The 16,306-nt window shown below is 56.2% G+C and overlaps 1 long non-coding RNA gene across 1 annotated transcript; it reads left to right on the forward strand.

Annotated features, from left to right (window-relative positions):
• The first annotated feature begins 927 nt into the window (after positions 1–927).
• On the forward strand, positions 928–4,841 carry LOC138419756 (uncharacterized). Its single transcript, XR_011249057.1, has 3 exons — positions 928–1,072; positions 2,379–4,191; positions 4,601–4,841. It is a non-coding gene; the product is annotated as an uncharacterized lncRNA (long non-coding RNA).
• Positions 4,842–16,306: the final 11,465 nt, after the last annotated feature.

The raw sequence follows: 16,306 nt of genomic DNA on the forward strand, positions 1-16,306 counted from the left end.
AGCCCCGCACTAGAGTAGGGAGCTTCTCAGCAGGTTCCCCAGGTCCTTCCTGGACTGAACCAAGGGCTCTCCTGGGAATGAAAGGGCACAGGGGGCAGTGCTCCACTCTGGGAAGGGCCAGTCGGTGCGACAGCCACCCCAAGCCAAGAGCCTCCCCTGTTCCCTGCCTGAAGTCTTTACCAGCCGGGCTCAGGTGGAGAGGGCTCCAAGCCCTGGGCTTTATGAGGACCTACTGGGCGCTGCGTGCTTTATGCTTCTGTCAGGGAAGGGGGCACCACTTGCAGTACCTCCCAGCTCTGTGGGCATGGGTTTCCGGTTGAGATTTCCCCCTAAATTATCTTGTCTGGGAAAAACAGACTGTTCCGACCCTGAATGCAGGCCCACCCACCCCTGCCTCTATCCATCCGTCCATCCATCCACTCTGGGGGCCTATTTTTAGCTCCTGATTCATCTTCTGTTCAGCAGGGATAATGGGCATCACCATGGTAACCTGGCTACCGCTGAATTCTGGAAGGGCTGATTTTGGTCTCTTCGAGGGTGAGAGGACACCAGAGATGCAGCCCCCCCCCCCCCATTCACATCTGGGAGGCAGCAGGAATGCAGGCTGGTGGACACTGTGGCCCTAAGGAGGGAGGGCCAGTGTCAGCAGAACCCAGCCACTCAGTCTCGTATGACTGGGCTGCCCTTTCAGGAGCAGAAAGCCTCAGACAGTTCCTGGGCACTGCTCAGGGGCAAAGCCAGCAGGAGGAGCTGGTCAGCTGAGATCCCTGGGGAGGCAGAAGCCAAGAAAAATGGGGGGATGGGGGTCCATGCACAGCAGTGGCGGCAGTGATGGCCCATGGGGGGAGCTGCAGCCTCAATGGGCTGTAGCCTCTTTCAGAGCACGTGTGGCAGGGAGGGGCCAAGGTTCAAGGTCCCAGCCTCTCCCTTCCGCCCTGGAGAGGAGTGGAATCAGGGTCAGGGCCGCTTTTAGGGGATGCCCTACTCTGGGGCCAGAGTAGGTGTGGATGGAAGGACCACGGGAGGCAGCCATGGGACCTGGCCTGTGGGCGGCTCGGCTGGGCACGTGCAGGTGAGGGGGAGCCGCTGGGGGGGTGGGGGCAGGAAGGCATCAGCCAGCTCAGCTGTAAGGATGTGAGGAGTTTTCCAGCCAGCGCCCAGCCCAAGAAGGCAGCCAGCTCTGCCCAGAGGCAATAAAATAATGAATTGATTATGGTCCAGGGTGGTTCAGATGGGCACCAACCACTCTCACCTCCTTGGTAACAGCAGCCCTGCCCTCCTCTGGGGGCCCATCTCCCAGTCCATATATTTAATGGGCCTGGACCACTGTCTGAATCCCAGGGTAGACATGATGCAGGCCTGGCCACTCAGCGAGCGTGCTGTCCCTGGACACAGTGATTGGCTCCGGGTGGGCACTCCACCTGGATGGCCAAAAGGACTGGGTTCTGCGACTTTTCTGCCAGTTGCTAAGCTGCTGAATGGGCACCAGGAGCAGCTGGTGACCATTGCTGCCACATGGGCAGGGCCTGCCTGGGAAGGAAGCTGGCACAGAGGAGGTGGACAAAGTAATGGTGCCGGGGTATGGGGACCTGGCTCCTCCCTTTCTGCTCAGACCAACTGGGGTCAGAGACGGGGCTTCTGTCTCTTGCCACCCACAGATACTGGCCCACAAGGATGGCAAATATTCCCAGTTCACAGACAAGGGAAGCAAAGCTCAGAACAGTTGAGTAACTTGCCCTGAGTCACACAGCTGGCAGTGGCAGAAGCAAGACCCACCAGCCCCATGCAATTTCTGGATTTTCACGTTTCAATGCAAGGCCATCCATCAAGGCTCTGGAATCCAGATGGGCTCCTAGAGAGGGAAGCCCCTGACAGGGTGGTCAGAAATCCTGGCAGCTGGTGTGGAGACCTGCAAATGAGACACCAGCCCCTAGCTCTTCGGCACCACCCCTCCTGGGAATGCAGCCTCACTCTTGCTCACAACAATTGCACGTGGAGTCTGTGGGGTTCAGAGCAAGCAGACCAAAGGTGTGCCATGGGCTGGGGCTGCTGTGGGAGGCACCTGGGCCTGACTGTCTTCAGAGGTTGCTCCAGCATGTTTCTTGGAGCAGCTCCTTCTTGCAGGGTGGGCTTGGGATTCATGTAAACCTGCGGTGGCTGATGACTTAAGCACCAGTCCAGAGTCAAGTTGGACACCTGGTCCTGCTCTCCTCAGCCTGCACGTGACCCCTTGCTTCACTTGGGGGCATGAAAAGTAAGCGTGTTAGTCTCAGTGATGTCCAACCCTGTGACCCCATAGACTGTACCTTGCCAGGCTACTCTGTCCATGGTATTCTCCAGGCAAGAATACTGGAGTGGATTGCCATTGCTTTTTCCAGGGTATCTTCCCAAACCAGGGATCGAACCAGGCTGACTCTGAAGTCCTTGACTGACCCTCCCCTGGAGAAGCGGGGTGTATAGTGCTTCCCCGTGAATCCAGGCAGCTTTGGTGTTGTGTGTCTCCAAGGCTCGGTTATGGACACACACAGTGCTGTCCTGGTCCCTTGCTGTCTGAACAGGGGCTCGCCAGAACCCATAACACCTTCCTGGACTTTCGGGAGAGACATCACTGGGACCATCGCAATTCTTTCCTGTATTCCTGACCTCTAGAAATGGAATGAGTTCGTCCGTGTTTGCTGGTATGCTAAGCCACCACATTTTGGGGGTAGTTGGCTTTGCACGTTCTTGTAAGGACTGCATGGTGGGTGATGTACTGGGCCTGAGACAAAACACCTGTTGGTAAATAAATATCCATTTCCTGAGGGAGCAGGGTGTCCTTTCCTTGTTCTGAGCATCCCTAATTGTGGCTGTCGGCGTGGCCCTGTGCGGGGGAGGACTCCTGGCCCAGGCCCCCACCCCTGAATCCTCAGAGTCAACCGTCGGCCAAGGGAGCAGAACCCTGAAGCTCCAGCCTGCTCTTTCCTCTGCTGTGGAGACGAAGCTGAGCAGGAAATTTAAGTGCTGTGATTGGTGTGGGCAGCAGGGCTGTCAGATGCATAGGGCCTTGGGCACAGGGGGCCGTGGGCAAGAGCCCCACTCCCGAATGAGGGCACCTGGGACCCTTGCCCAGCACAGACTCTCCCCAACCCAGACCTATAACAGCCGCCGAGCCCAGGGTGAGAGGACCCAGTCCTGGTTAACTGGCGAGGCTGTGGCTCCCTAGGCTGCCACCCTCTGGGGATTTAACTTCCAGGAGCCTCAAGCCTGAGGCTCCATGGATTCTCCTGGAGGCCCCAGGCTCTGTCTGGAGGGGGCAGCTGACCAGTCAAAGGTTCAGGTAGTCCCAGCGAGGAGCCCACCTCCCATCCCACCCCGGGCGTCAGCCACAGACCAGGGACACGGCGGCTCCTGCCTCCTGTGGCCGGAGTCTGAGCCACCAGCTGTCAGCCCCGGGCAGTGCAGGCCTGTGGCGTCAACACCAGCCTGGTTAGTGGATTTTTCAGATATAGGGCTCTTAGGACCCCAGTTCTTCACTCTGGGAGAGCTGATAGACGCAGCTTCGAGCTCTGAACTCAGAGCCGCGGGTTCTCACTCCTTCCCTCTCTGTGTGGGCCTTGGGTTCCTGAAGGGTGAGTTTCCCTGAGGCTCATGACCGACAGTGGGGAAGGGTCGTCAGAGCAGGCGCCCTCTCTTGCTGCCAGGCCTGGGTGCTGGCCGGCGCTGAGGGCCTCGGCTGGGTGGTCAAAGAAAGGTGGGAGGAAGCAGGTTGGGTGGCAGGGACAGGGTCGGTCGACATCCAGGGGAGGGGAAGGCCTTTGGACAGAGCTGTTTTGCCCTTGTGCTGGAGTAACATGTCCAGTCCCCACATCAGGGAAGGGAAGGGAAAGTCCACATGTCCCGGGGGCCCCTACAGCAGGCCCCAGCTCCAGGGGGAAGGCCAACAACCATTTCCCCCATCCTCAGGGGTCATGTATTTCCAGAAAAGACACATTCAGTTCTTCAGCCTGGCCTGTGGATGGGGGCCTTACTTGTAAATAAGTTTTTGCAGGTGTGAACAAGTCAAATGAGGTCACAGGATGGGTCCCATGTCTAAGGACTGGTTTCCTCAGAGGAAGAGGTGAGGGCCAGGAATGGGACAAACGCAGCTGCTGTTGCAGCAAAAACAGGAATGAACAGCCTTTGGCACATACCAGCCTGACAGACCTGCAAGAGGTAAGCAATTTAGCTTTTACTACTAATAAACACTTGTCGCTGGACTTGTCCTTCACAAAGCTCATTACTCTCTGATTCCATGTAGATTTGGAGCAGGAAATGGCAACCCACTCCAGTATTCTTGCCTGGAGAATCCCAGGGACAGAGGAGTCTGGTGGGCTGCAGTCCATGGGGTCACAGAGTCAGACACAACTGAAGTGACTTAGCATGCATGCATGCATTGGAGAAGGAAATGGCAACCCACTCCAGGACTCTTGCCTAGAGAATCCCAGAGACAGAGGAGCCTGGTGGACTGCCATCTATGGGGTCGCACAGAGTCAGACACGACTGAAGCAACTTAGCAGCAGCAGCAGCCATGTAGATTATGCTCTGGACCTAGCACGCTTCTCCCCATACTCTCTCTTTGTAGCATCCTGCATTTCAGAAAGAAGGTCGGGGCCAATAACTTCATGAACACCAGACCCGGCTGCTGCCTGATACCAGCTGTGGCTGTTTTGATACTTAGCAAGAGAATAAAAAACATGAGACCTTCAAGAGGATTATAAAACCTCTCCCTGTTCCTGAGAAAAGGGGGCACAGTTCTTGAGGCACTAGCCTGCTGTGTTTCCATCTTGCCTGGCACAGATAATAAAGCTACTCTTCTCTACTTCCTCCAGACTCTGTCTGCATATTTCTGTTTGGCATCAGTGGACCAGGAGCCAAGGGTTTGACAGCATTGCGAGCTGGTGAACCGTGGGAGCTGCCCCCACATCTCCACTCTGAGGTGCTGGGGGTCTGGGGACCCAGAGCTTTCCTGGGACTTGGTGCATTAGAGGTGTTGAGGGACATCTGCTTTTTGCTTAATTTTTAAATTTTTCTAGAATACTTTATTGCTGAAATGGAAGAATTTCGTAACCATGCTTTTTTTTTTTTTTATTTGTTGTGGCTCTGGAGCTCCAGAGCGTACATGCCCAGTAGTCGTGGCACATCGGCTCTTGTGGGGCTGTATTTCCCTAAGGTATGTGAGATCTTAGTTCCCCCGCCAGGGACCGAACCCGTGTCCCCTGCACTGGGAGGTGGACTCTCAAACCCTGGACCACCAGGGAAGTCCCCCGTGGTTTGTTGTGATAAACTGTTTCCTCACACCAGGGGCTGAGAGCTCTGATCTGGACAGTCATGGCAGACTCCCCCTCCTAGCCCTGCCGGTCCTGGGGGGGCAGCCAACTCTTAAGAGTCCAGGGCTAGGGGCCCCTCAGGAGCTGGATCCACACCCCCAGACCCAAACCCTGCACAAAGGGGGAAAAGGCGGGATGCTGGCTTCCACTAGGGGGCACCCCAAACACAGGCGCTCACAGGCCCCGCCCGCTCCCCCCACCCCCGCCCTCTGGCTCCTGCTGACAGCGAGTCCTGGGACCCCCCCAGTTTCTTCTCCAAGTTTACTGAGACGCCGGTGAGAGTAACTCAGCTGAAGGAGTGTGACGTGGTGAACTGATACACTTGCCCACAGCGGGGTGACTCCCACAGCAGGGCTAGCTAGCACTGGCATCACCTCACAGCGTTGCCTTTTCGCTGTGTGTGATGAAATTTCACACCTCCTTCCTGAGCACCTTTCGACTTCACACACAGTATCGTGAGCTGCAGTCGCCAGGCTGTGCATTCGAGCCCAGGACTCACAACTGCAAATCTGATTTCCAGATCTGTGGGAATCATTTGACCGACTCGCCCAGGCCCTGCTTGCCACAGTACTACTGTCTGTCTTTACAACCTGGGCTTTTTAGATTCCACAGATAACTGAGTGCCTACAGTGAGAACAGAGAGAGTGTCTCTGTGTGGCTTATTTCACTGAGCGTGATGCCTTCGAGGTTCATCGATGTTCTAGAAATGGCAGAATTTCCTTTTTTTTAATCACTGAATGATGTTGCCGTGTGTGTGTGTGTGTGTGTGTGTGTGTGTGTGTGTGTGTGTGTGTGTGACAGAGAGAACAGGGGCTGGTGGGGGAGAATCCTTGTACCTGTCACCCGCTGATGGACGCTCAGGTTGCATCTGTTGTCAATGGTGCTGCTGTGAACACGCGGGTTCACATGTCCCTTTGAGGGTGTTTTCATTTCCTTTGGATAAATACCCAGGAGTGGAGTTGCTGGGTCACACAGTCGTTCTGTTTTTAATTTCTTGAGGAACCTCCATACTGTTTTCATAGCAGCTGTACCAATGTACATTCCCACCAACAATGCATGAAAGTTTCCTTTTCTCCACATCCTTGCTGACACTTTTTTTCCCTTGCCTTTTCTGGCAGGTGTGAGGTGATATCTCACGGGGGCTTTTTTGTATTTATTTATATATTAAATCTTCTGATCTGTGAACGTTTATTTCTGTCTTCAGTTTCTTTCACCAATGCCTCATAATTTTCAGTGTCCAGATCTTTCATCTTCTTGATTAAATTTATTCCTGGACTTTATTGTTTTTGATGCTATTACAAATGGGATGTCTTTCTTTTTTTCAGATAGGGAAAATTTATAATAATGTTTGTCTCACTTGGAGTGAATATTCTAATATCTTGAGGCAGAAACAGTCATTGTGTGTTCTCCGTTGCTGGCTGCTGCTGGGCATCACAGCATCTGTGGAAATGGATACCAACTCCTAAAATCAATATACTCTGAAATGCTAAACACTCATTTCCAGGAGCTTGGGATGAGGGATTGTGGATGTCTCAGAGGTCAGCTTTGGAAAAACAATGTAAAATATGTGAATTCAATGTGTGATTTGAAGTTGAAATCTTACTGTGTGCACACAACATTGGATTGGCTCAGAGATCTCCTGGGGCTCCAGCTTCGATGGATTGAATGTATTAATATTATACAATTAAAAATGTTTGTAGGAGCTTGTCTAGGTCTATAAATGGAATCAGATGTGAATAAAAAACTCTTTAAAAGTGATGGAGAAACAGAATATTAAATTTTGTAGGTTTAATGTATAAGAAACTGAGATTGAAAGTTTATAACATTAACAAACTGAGTTTTATTAAATTGTAAAAGGCCCAGTGAACCACATGAAAGCCACGGAATCTCAAGTTGACGTCAGTTTTGGGAACTATAACCACCCGTTTCCCAGGACGAGTGACTCAGGCCTTTTTACCGACCCCCCCCCTCCAGTAAATGGGCCTCCTGACAGGGGCTTTTGCAGGGACCCTGCTTCTGAGGTCAGGTTTCTGCATGTTTGCCCCCAACCCCTCTATTCTGGGACTTGTGCACAAAGTGGGACCCAAGGAATCCCAGATTTAGTCTCACTGGGCTGCCAGGGGGAGGGTTCCACTCATCTTCAGGGCAGAGCCAGGTTCCAGCTGGAGGTGGGTGGTGAGAGGGCATGCCCGGAAGGGTACAGCAGTGGGTGGCGAGAGGTGGGCCAGCCAGGGACCCTTCCTTTGCCCGAGGAATTGGCTGCCAACTGGGAAAAAAGCCAAGAAGCACTCAGTCGGCTGGCAGGGCTTCCACCCTCCTGGCTGATTCCTGTATCCTGCCCAGCCCTGCGGGCTTCCTGCAGCCTCACTCCCACTCTCTGAGGTGCCTTGATAGAGGCCGAGGTAATGTTGACGCTACCTGGGACACCTTTACAGCATTTGAGAAGCCCCAGCAGACCACCGAGTCACGTTTTCCTACAGCTTCTGCCTGTTTGCAGGACAGGGGAACTTGAATAGATTTTGGCCAGCTTCCCTCACACAGCGTATGGCTTCCCTGCCCCCACACACACTTGGGACCCTGCTGGGGTTTCTCAAATGCAGTAACCTCTGACCCGAAGAGTAGTACTGTGAGTTGACCTGGCAGGTAAGGGCTCTCTTAGAAATGCTTTTACTCCCCTTGGGGGCTGATGAGGGGGTCCAGACTTGCTCCCTGCGCTATAAACGCCCATCTCCCACCATCCTGACAGACAGCAGGGTGCATGAGGGTGCATGCGCACACGCACACACACGCACTTACACACACGCTTACACGTGCGACACACACGCGACACACATGCGACACACGCTCACACACACGCTCACACACACGCTCACACACGTGTGCGCTTACACATGCGCTCACACACACGTGCACCATCTGGGGAGACACAAGAAGAGAAAGCGTATGTGTAGAATGTGGTTGCCCACCCCAGGTTGGGGTGGGGTGGTGAAGGCTGGGCACGGTGGGTGTGTGGGGATTACTTCTCCAACCCATGCATGCATTTATCTGGCTCAGGAGGTCCAGGCAGGCCCAGTGGAATTGTACAAGCCGGAGTTGGCCAGTCATATTTGTACAAGAATCTTATTGTAGTTTAAGTTCCCTTTTTCTCATTCTGTGTGAGGTTCAGGAGCTTTTTTTTTTTTTTTTTTGTCATCTCTTTGTTCATGCCCTTTGCCCATTTCTCTGTTGAATTGCTCATTTTTAGAAAATGACTTACAAGAACTGGTGTGCCGTGCGCACTATTATAGCCATGTTTTCCTAGGTCACCAGTGGTCTTTGATCCTCCCCTGGGGTGTGCCAGCCTGCTGCATCAGTATTTTTCTCTCCTGCCCTTTGCTTCCTTGCAGGGCTTTCTGACTTTGTTTCCATTATACAGAAAGATGCTCTGCATGGGGTTTGTGGAACATGAGGCGGGTTGGATGGGCTGCCGCCTCCATGTGCTGACCCTTCTCACGTGGTCTAAGCAGGGCAGTGAGCCGTGAGCTGCCCCTGCTAAGCCGTATCCAGCCAGCGTCTCCTGCGCAGCTCGGCGCTCATCACAGACGGAACACCCTGGATTCATCTGCACCCTTTCCTCACGTGTGGATATTTGGTAGATAAAAAACAGCATCAATTTTCTCACAGATATTCTCCCGCATGGAGAAGTGGTAACCAGAGCTGTTATCAACCCATCCAGGAACGTTTCTAGGGTGTACACTTCATGCTGTACATATACAGCTATGAGCATAACCAATATTGCCCTGCCTTTGGGAGGCTCACCAGTGAATGGAGGTCAGGCCAAAGTAGCAGGCGCTCACCAAGGAGCTTGAGGGTACTTCGGGGTCAGTGGGATCAGAGGAAAGTGTTGAACCCACACGAATGGTGAAGGCAAGGAAGACTTCCTGGAAGCAGCGGCTTCTATCTGAGGCTGGGAGAATGAAGAGTTAGAATTGGTGGGGTGAGCATGTCAGAGCCATCTAGGCAGACTGAGGCCACCTCACATACTGGGAGGAGGGCTCAGGGTCCCAGGCCAGGTGCTCAAGACATCATCCTCCTTGGTCACCCCCGGGGTGTGCACCCCAGCTCCCCAGCCTGAAGTGGAACTGCTACTATTAGCCTGCCCTCCATGCTGCTGACTGCCAGCCTGCTGACACTGCAGGAAAGCACCCAGCCGGTTGGGTGGCCGGGGGCACCCTCTCCTGGAGCCTGGGGTCTGGGCCTTGGGTTCTCGGGCACTCAGGGAGAGTGTTGCTCAGGAAGAGTGACCAGGTCTCCTTCTCTGACCAGACCCCCACCAGCCTCACCTGAGTCCCTCTTCCCACAAGCCTCAAGCCTGTAAAGTCTGGGCCACATACCAACACTGTTCTAACAACTTAAACTTGGATGGCCAGACCCCCTTATAGCACCTGAGAACTCAGGGCGGCTCGAGGAATTGAGGCTTGTTTCCAGCCTCCTCTGAGACAGGATTTCACTTGGAAAAGCTGGAGCCAGGGCCAAGCCCCGCTTCCTGCCTTTTGTTTAATGTGATAACTTCCGAATGACATATTTCAATCACACACCTAACATAACGCATGGATCATCCAATGCTTTAAGTGAAAGGTAGAGGAGAGACCCTGACTTTCACTGGTCTACGGGCCAGAATTGCTTGGTTTCTGCTCCGTGTGAATTAACGCTTGCTTATTTGCTAGAGCTCTGCTGAGCTGTGGTGTTTCTGTGGGTTATTGTCCGAGAGCAGAGTGAACAAGCATTTTTCCCACTTGGAGAGGACCGGCTGGGTGCCAGCACCTGCTTCTTACATCCTGTTCACCTGCCCTTTTCCAGTTCCCACGGCCAGTGCTGGAGGGCCTTCCTACTTTTTGTAGATTCCTGCTCCCCTAACGACGGAACCCGGCTCACCCCCACCCCCGTCTCTCGGCACAGACACAGGGGCGGCAACATGGGCTTCTTTCCCTTTCGCAACAGTTATCTCTGGTTGAAACCCGTCCTCCAAGGTCGGCGTGGTGCGTGGACTTGGGATTCAGCCCAGCAGTTTTCATTTAAAGGTCCTGGAGGCTGAATTTCAACCTCGTTTTTCCTGAGCTGACCCTCCTGCAGTGACCACGGAGAGCCGACGCCTGGCCCTGCCTGCATCACTCACCAGTGGGTGGTCCTGTCAGTCCTGCCAGCCGGGCCCTGTCCCCGCCCCCAGTGAGGGACGGCGTGCTCGTCCCACCCCCACCCTGTGCGGTGACCCCGCCACCAGCCACCTCTCCGCCCCAACCCCCATCCTCAGGTGTCCTGCAGAGCAGAAGTGCTCGGGAAGAATCATCCAGGATAAAGGAAAAGAACCTCTGTGGCCATGGGGCTTTCTCCAGGCAGCCAAGGCCCCCCTGCACCAGCCCCCAGTAGGATCCTGGACACAGTCCGCTCAGGCTGGTTCACGGGGTGCCTGGGGGCACCCATCTCTGAGGGGGAGGCTTGTCTCCGGGCCGCCCCCAGGGTCTCAGCAAGCGAGCTCCACCTCCACTGGGGCCACTCACCCTCCCCTGTCACCCAGCTTCACCCTCTTGCTGTGACATCTGCCCCCAGGAGGAGGGCCACGTCAGGGGTCTCCTGACTCTGGTGTTTCAGGGCCTGTGTGGCACCCCCTCTTCTGCGGAGGGCAGGGCAGAGTCCTGGAGTGATCTTGGGGTGCACACCCCCGGCGCCCCATCTAGATGAGGCACGTGTCCCCGCGAGGGGGGCTCCTGTGTCTCCCCCACCCAATCGGAAGCTCACCCATTGGCTGGGTGGTTTCAGCAGGCTGTCTGACACCGTAAGCCCCTTTGGGAAATGGGGCACTACTGAGACCCAGCTGCAGCGGGTTGGGGTGATGGCCCCCAGAGGTACAGCCTCCAGAGCCGTGAACGTGACCTTGTTTGGGGAAATGCTGCTGTAATCAGGCTGAGGCGGACTGTGTGGGTGGATGTCTGGTGCAGGCATCGCTGGGGGCCTGGCTGGTGGGCAGGGAGGGAGGGGTAAGGGGGTCCATGTGGTGGTGGGAGGCCAGCTGTGCAAGTCCAGGGGCCAGGGAAGAGTCTGGGCTCTGACTGGACTGGCGGGGCAGCCCAGGGGCAAGTCCAAAGCCCATTCTGGCTCAAGTGGGCCCTCCTTCCCCTTTGCTGGGGGCGGCCCCTGCTGGCCCCCTGCCTCCTGGGATCGGAGTCTCGTCTTCCTTGTCCACCAAATAGGCACACCCTGGCCTGCCGCCACCTCCTGAAGACTTTCCCAGAGATGATCAGTCCAGGACCCTCAATCCTCCCACCTCCCGGATTACCTGTCCCAGGAGCCAGGGACTGCGGCTGAGCGCCCTTCTGACTCCTCCCCGTGCTCAGTGCTCAGCCGTGTTGTTGCGTGTGTGTGTGCCCACAGTTCCCGTTCACTCCACGCCACCCTCCCTGTGTGGCTGCGCTACAATCTGTGGGTCTGTTGACTATCAGGGCTGCCCCCCGTGCTGTGGTGGGGATGGCTTTGCTGAGATACAGCTCACCTGCCACCTGTTACACAATGAACGTGTGTGCCCCCTTCACGTGCTGAAATCCTAACCTGGATGTGGCGGTATTGGGCGGAAGCTTGTGTGCCAGGTCAGGGGTTACTGATATCCACAAGGGCAATTGGGCTGTAACAGCTATAAAATGCACTGTGATCTCTGCCCCTGCCTTACATGATGCAACTCTAACCACGCAGCTTGATGGACTAATTTTGTTTATTCATCAGACGTTGGGCTTTTGCGTTGTTGGTATCTTTTGGCTGCTATGAACATTTCTGTGTGGATGTACAAACATGACTTACATAGTTTTTGGTACATATATGATATTTTCACAGTTAAAATGTAAAATAAAAAGAACCAGAGAGGCTTAACATACACCCGCCTGGAGCAGTCACTGAGATCTGCCATTGCAAAGCTGGACGAGGCAGCCGGCACTGCATCCACTCCCCTGGGCTGCCCACTGGAAGGAAGCTGGGAGCCCATACAGCCACTTCTCCCTAGGCAGGGTGCTGGGAGGCTGAGAGGGGAGGGGACAGCTTCCTGGGCCAGTCCCTCCCCCACACAGCTGCCCCCGCCCCACCACCTCTCACAATCTGAAGACTAGGGCTTCCCTGGCGGAAATGGGGCATTTTCTCCTTCCTAGGAGGGGAGGTAGGTGCTAGGGCAGGACTAGCATGGCCGTGAGGTCCTGGGGTGAAGTCTGCATGGCTGCTGAGGCCACAGTGAGCGTGCTGAGGGCCAGGGGGCTGCCAGGGGTTGGGGGTCTGCCAGTAGGGAGGTGCTGCCTCAAGGGGAGGTGCCTGAAGCAGGTGGAGTTCCAGAAGGTGAGAGAGCTGTGATCAGTGTGAAACTGAGGCTCACAGGGTTCGCCTCGGCATCCCGACTTCTTGTCAGCAGCCTCTCTGCTGTCCTTAGGATACGGTCCAGACACGCTGGGGCGGGTGAGGCCCCTGCCGCCTTCCCGCCCCCACACCTCTGCTGTCCTCTGCATAGAACCTTTCTCCCTGGCTGCCCGCCCTTCAAGATTCAGCTAGTCTGTCCCCTCCTCCAGGAAGCCGTCCTTTTCTGCAGTTCTGCCTGGCTGCCCTGCTCTCTGCTCTGCTCACTACCATCCCCCCATCAGGTGGGATAGACGTGCTGAATGAATGAGTGAGTGAAAGGAGTGGAAGAATCAGAGTGGGCTGTCAGCAGGAGCCCATGTTGGGCAGATGACAAAGGCCCCCTGATTCTCACTGAAAGCTCAGAACGTTCGGTCCTCCTGGCGGCAGCAGATCAACTCACAAGAGTAACAAAGCGCGAGTGGGCTGTGTTCTTTGTATCTAATGCAGAGACGTTTCCTAACCGAGTGGGTCTGTTCCGTGGGCTTGAAGCGCTGGGACATGGGATGCGTGCATGGGTCCTGCAGCCCCCTGTGCTCAGAGCCCCCGTCTAGCTGCCGCCCACTGGTCAATGGGAAGAGAGCCCCATGGACAGGCCCCTGGGCCCACCCTGCCTTCTCTGAGAAACACATGGTTAAAAGTGACACCCCAGAGCAGCAGGACTTACTTGATGGCTCAGATGGTAAAGCTTCCACCTATAATGGGGGGGACCAGGGTTCAATCCCGGGGTCTGGAAGATCCTCTGGAGAAGGCAATGGCAACCCACTCCAGTACTCTTGCCTGGAAAATCCCATGGATGAAGGAGCCTGGTGGGCTACAGTCCATGGGGTCGCAAAGAGTCGGACATGACTGAGCAACTAAACTTTCTTTCTTCCCGAGACCAGCATACCTTCAGCACTCCCTCACCAGTCAGGGTCTCTGAGTCTACCTCACCTCAAGTTAAATAATGGTTTCGAGGCTCACAGTCTTGCAAGAAACCTGTGTCGCTTTTCTTTTTCCTTGCTCAATCCCCTTTCCTGTGGACATCACTGTCTCACAGCCACAGGAAGGGGACAGGCTTTAAGCCCTTCGGGGGATGGTCGTAGCATATTCTAGGGAGGGGGTGCTGGGCACAGTGCGGGTCGTGCTGGACTTGTAGGTGGGGTCTGCCTGGGCCCAGGGAGCTTGGGGGCTATGTCACTTTTATTCAGTAGAGCTGCTTCCGTGGGGGAGAAAGCACAGTGCGGCGTCTCCCTTGAGACTTGCTGGCTGTTGCTGGCCTGTGTCCAGACCCAGGGAGGCTGGAGTTCGGCGTCATGGCAGGAGGGGGCGTCTGGTTTCCCTGAGTGTGGCCCGTCCAGGCCTCAGTCTCCTGATTCACTGATGAATCCAGATCTGCTTGTGTGTCCACAGCTCTGGGGATGAGGAAGGTGAGGACAAGGGCTCCTTCTTCATCCAGGCAGTGAGGCTGGAAGGCATCTGACGGTCTTGCCCACTGGGAATGGGCGGCGGGGCAGTTCTGGAGGCCACAGAGGGTGGCCTCGGACAGGGGAGCCAAGGGCTTCTGGGTACCCTGGGGACAGCAGGCGGGGGAGGCCTGAGCCGCTGCTGTCCTGCGGCCTGGGCTCCAGCCTCAGCTCTGAGCCATGAGGCCTGGGTGTGTGCACCCCTCGCCTCTGTTTCCAGACCTGGTAAAGAGGGGAACCAGGATTCTGCAGGGCCCTGCCCCACAGATGAGACCTCTGGGCCACACCGCAGGACCTGACTGGCCACCAGGGGGCAGCAGTGGGAGAGCCGGACCAAGGGGACCCAAGCCCCTGGCCTCCAGTCTGAGCCTCTACCAGCCTTGGGGCGAGCCTGGGGCTCCAGGCCTGTCTCACAGACAGGACAGGGCAGCCCACACCCAGTGCTTAAGGGACCTGGAGCATTTTCTCACCAGCGTCCCGCCCATATCTAGAGTGTCCCCATGCGAGCGCCGCTGTCTGTGCCCTAGACTCAGAGGACAAGCCTGGCCCTACTGGGAGGCTGTCGCCTGCCCTGCCCTAGTCCAGCTCAGTAATCACCCTGCCCTGCATGTGGGGGGGGGGGGGCAGGCTGGGGCAGGGGTGTAGATGGGGGCGCCCCGGAATGGGGAAGTCTGTGAGCAGGGGGACCTGCTGACGGAGTAGCTGGTGGGGCCCCCAGACCTGCCCCTCCTTGGGCACCATCCGGACCTTCCTGGGACGTCCGCCTGCCAGGGGGACACCTGGCGTCCACACAGGAACTCAGCCAGGAGCCAGGCCCTGAGAGTGGAGGGCCTGGAGTCAGGGGCACCCACCCCCATCTCTGTGCAGAGCCCGCTTAAACACTCTTCTCTGTTTTAATTATTTTTCCATTTTAATGCACATGCTAAAAATGTCAAACAGTAATAACATCAAAAGATGTTATTACAAAGAGTAATAACATCAAAAGCAGGAATCTGCCCCTTCCACCCCGGCCTCAGCGCCTCTGGCCCTCCCACCAGTCCACCGATGCCAAGACCCTGGGCAGACCTGGGGGAAGTTCTCCTCTCCAGCCTCTGTGCCCACGAAGTGGTGCCACCCCAAATATGGAACTGGGGGATCACCTTGCAGGCAGGGGCTGCACGTGGCTGCCTCCCCCAGGCCCTGGTCTGCGGTGCCCAGGGTCAGACCCTCAGCCCCTTCTCCACCCTGAACCAGCCCTCCTCCTGAACTCTCACCACCCTCTAGGGGAGGATCAAGGGAGCCGACTTGCTCCAAAGCCTTGGCAGATGGCACCTCCCAGCTCTGCCACCCTCCGCTAAGACCCACATTGCTCTTGGAGCCCCCTTCTCATGCTACATCCCCCTATATGACCCACCCCCATTATGACGTCCCATTCCTCCCAGTTCTAGGAACTGAGCACCTCACAGCTGGGGCAGGGGCTGCCCCACTCAGTCAGTGTCTGTGAACCAGGAGGGGGCCAGAGCAGAGGGGGTTGAGACTGGGGCACTGTGTCCCCACCCGGGCTTCTGGGACCCTCCCTGGGTGGGGATGGGACTGCAAGCTGTCTGCCAGCTGTTTGCCAGTGCCTGCCAGGGTGTGTCCCCCCCATCCTAACCTCAGAATCCTGAAACCAATTAGCACAGCCAGCCCCCAGCTGGGCTGGGGCTCCACACAGACCTTCTCCTGGTCTGAGTCTCTGCCAGAGGACATTCCGATCCCTGCCTGCTTCAGATCCTCCTGGAGTTGAGAGTACTACACATATAGAATGTGGGCTCCAGCCTCTGGGCCAGGCTGCAGCGAAGATGCCTTCCATTCCTGGACACAGCCGTCACCCTTGACCCCAGCAGTGAGGGTGGGGTGGCATCCCCTCAGGTGCCAGGTTGGCTGCTACCAGATGATGCTGTGGGCCTGCCCGGTGGGAGGGGGAGCGCGGCCCAGCCCAGCTATCCTTGTGACGCCCCACGACTCCTAACTCAGCCCGTCACTGGATGCCACCAGCCTGTCCGAGGGCACCCCCCCGCCTGTCTAGGGACCCCGACTCCCTGCCACCCAGCCCGGGCCTGTCTGGCCTGCCCTGGGCCTGAGGCCCAGCCT

This window comes from Ovis canadensis, chromosome 14, assembly GCF_042477335.2.
Source record: "Ovis canadensis isolate MfBH-ARS-UI-01 breed Bighorn chromosome 14, ARS-UI_OviCan_v2, whole genome shotgun sequence".
NCBI lineage: Eukaryota > Metazoa > Chordata > Mammalia > Artiodactyla > Bovidae > Ovis > Ovis canadensis.